Raw genomic sequence first — 3,492 nt, 5'->3', positions numbered from 1 at the left:
ATGCTGCCTCCGAAGAATCATCAACAAGTTACTGAGAGCGACCGTGAATGGGGGGGTCCCGGCGGGGGGGGGGGGGAGAAGATGGAGGGGCGAGAGCAGCATTTCGAAAGCTTAACATATAGCATATGGAGACAGACTCTAGACAGCAACGAGAGAGAGAGATTTCATGTGGAAACATGCCAGCAGGGAAAGCTGTCACTTCCCATTTGGGTTCTACCCCAAGGCCACAATTCAGAGATCTGTGCTCCTGTGAAGTGCAGCGCATCAGAAAGCGAGACAGGTAGCTAAGCGAGGCTCAATTGTTAGCAAAAAGGATCCTAACACTGGTGTCTGTGGTAATTAAGTTCTCAGTTTGCATGACAGCCCAGCTAGAACATCACTTACGCTTTGGAACAGACTGTAACGGGGGAGAGGGATTGATATTTACACCCACGTCACCACAGATCATATGCTCCTTGCGAAGCAGGGTGGTAGCGAGAGTTACTCTGAAGGGGATGAGTAGGGCACGGGACTAGAAGCCAGGAGAGCTCGTTTCTTATGCCGGCTCTGCCACTGACTTACCATGCGACCTTGGGCAAGTCACTTCCCCTCCCACCATGCATCTGCCTTGTCCAGTTAGACTAAATTCCTCAGGGGCAGGGGCTCTGTGTGTCTGTGCAGCACCCAGTATAATGGGGCCCTGATCCCGTTTGGGATGCCCAGGCACTACTATAATGCAAATAATAAATAACAGCCTCACTGGCTTGTCTTGTTTATTACAGAGGGTTCAATGGGAGAAGAGTAAGAAACTCCAAAACCCAGTTGTGACAGAGCTGGCAATTTCCTGCAATATCCCCGGACGCCATTATTGTATTAAATGCATGTATTATTGTGGGCTGGGATTGTCTGTTACTGCTCTAGAGGGAAATGCGACAGATGTGAGACCTGGGAATTCAAGAGACTCTACTGAAAATGTGCCAGACAAGTATGGACTTTTGGGACAACAAGTGGATTTCCTGGGGAATCCCTACGGAGGGGTTAATGCAAATTCCCCAACTCCCAGATATGCAAAAACCCAGCTTTTTGAAGCTATGCCCTGAGGAGAGGGTCACTGTCTGTTTATTACCTGTTACAGAGGGCCAAGATCCAAGGCCCAAGCTGTATAAAGAAACAGCTGATCTGCCCAGTCTCTGCTCTGGATCTAAGATGGATGAACTTGTAAGCATGGGGAAAACCTAGTTGTGGGTTCTGAAGAAGAGACACCTACCAGAGCTGTAGGACAGAGTTGGGGGTGACCTCTGGTTAGCTTTTTAGCATGTCAGTTCTTTTATTGTTTTTACATATTTTCTGTAATGCTTTTACCTTCAGAATAAATGTACAGTACTTCGGAGGAGCTATGTGGTAACTTGTAATGGTTGGCGACACACCAGTCTTAGCCTGAGAGAGAAAGCAGAGAGTCTGGCTTACTGGGGATAGCACAGTGTTGGCGGAGAACTGTGCAGAAATCCCCCATCAGGAGCAGCGAGACACAGGTCTCCCCCGCACAAGAGGTGACAGCTGGGAGCCAGAAGCCTAAAGCGGGTGCCCCTGCTGGGCCAAGGAGGGGGAATACAGGTGCAGTTGCCCTGAACTGTGACATATCAATGGCAGAACAGTAAGGAACCCAGTTGTTTCCCCCACTAGCAGAGAAACAGAAGCACAAGTCTTTTGTATGCAAGTAGCACTGCTATTGGTAGGAGAGAAAGGATAGCCCAGCGATCTGGGATGTATTTCCTACTCTGCCACAGGCTCCCTGTGTGACCTGGGCAAGTCACTTAGTCTCTTTGGGCCTCATTTCACCATCTGGTCAGCGGGATGACCTAACCCCCCAGGGACCTGTGAGGAGAAATACATTAAAGATTGTGAGGAGCTCTGATGCTACGGTGATAGGGACATTACCTAAGACAGCCTGACAACTAACACACTGAAGATGTCGCTGCAGCCGTTGGAAGTCCTTTGCTAGCACCGAGCCAGTCTATAAGTTGTCTTTAATGATTGTTTTTCCTACATGATGGGATTGTTTTGATCTGTTCACTTTGGAAAAAATTAAAATACATATCTGGCAGGTAAAATTGAATCAGAGTCAGCTGGACCTGGCATTAAGCACAGTGGAATAAAGGCAGCTGGCAGGCCAAGCAGCTTGTGGCATCAGGTTCTCTCAACAGCACAGCTCAGCTGTTGAGCAAACCTGCACAAGGAGTAGAAATGTGTGCGCCCGACAATCACGGGAACCGCCACTAGGGATCAGGCACAAGGTAGAGCTAATCTGGTCCCTTGGTTTCCACCACCTGCTCCCAGGAAGATGTGAGCAGAGACTTAGGCATGGGCAAAAGCATTTTGAGTGTTGGCATTTTATATTTTGTTTTTAATCAGAGCTAAACTCCTGCAATCAAACACCCCCTATTCTACTGCCCTTAATGCCAACACCCCAGATCCACAGTCACCCCCTTCCATGCCAACACACCCACCCCACATTCCACCCCTCTCCATCAGCATATCTAACCCCCAGGCCACTCACCTCTGTGCTATTACATCGAACGCACTAGAGCCACCCCAGCCCACCATGCCACGCACCTCAGCTCCACACACCATGCAGCCAGTGTGCCTAAGCCAACCCCACCCCACTCATGCCCTACTTCCCCATGCCACAGCCCTGCCAGGCTGCTGCTGTGCCAGGCCAGGCTTCCCCAAGGACACCCCATCTGCTCCATAATACAGCTCCCTAAACACCCCCACTATTCTATCTCCCACATCCCTCAGCTACCCCCAAGCAAGCCCCCTTGGATGGCCTGGACTCAGCTGCTCTGGTCTCCCCTCATCACCATCCCACCTTTCCTCCCCACCACACAAGGTTCCCCCAGAGCCTACCCCCCTCACTGTCCCAGGACCCAGGTTCACCCCCACTCCAGATCTCTCCCCTCTCACACTCCAGGTCTCCCTACTCCATGCCAGGACCCACACTCCCTTGGCCCCTGCAGCCCCCACTCCACCCCCTGCAAAGCCATCATCCCATGCCAGCCCCACCCCTTTGGCCCCTGCAGCCCCATGCCAGCCCCTCCAACTCCCACATCATCCCATGCTAGCCACCCCCACCCCTTTGGCCCCTGCAACCCCATGCCAGCCCCACCCCCTCCAACTCCCACATCATCCCATGCTAGCCACCCCCACCCCTTTGGCCCCTGCAGCCCCGTGCCAGCCACTTGGCCCCTGCAACCTCATCCCACCCCATGCCACCCCCTTGGCCCCTGCAACCCCCCGCCCCGTGCCACCCCCCTTGGCCCCTGCAACCTCATCCCGCCCCATGCCAGCCCCAACCCCTCCAACTCCCACAGCATCCCATGCCACCCCCACCCCCTTGGCCCCTGCACCCCCCGGCCCCGTGCCAGCCCCACCCACCCCTCCTTGGCCCCTGCAACCTCGTGCCAGCCCCACCTGTCTCAGCCGCTCCGCCGTCGTAGTCCCCGGCTCCGCTCC

The sequence above is a fragment of the Terrapene carolina genome, unplaced genomic scaffold, assembly GCF_002925995.2.
Source record: "Terrapene carolina triunguis isolate 2854851 unplaced genomic scaffold, T_m_triunguis-2.0 Scaffold227, whole genome shotgun sequence".
NCBI lineage: Eukaryota > Metazoa > Chordata > Testudines > Emydidae > Terrapene > Terrapene triunguis.
The sequence above is the reverse complement of the archived record's forward strand: the minus strand, read 5'-3'. Positions refer to the sequence as shown.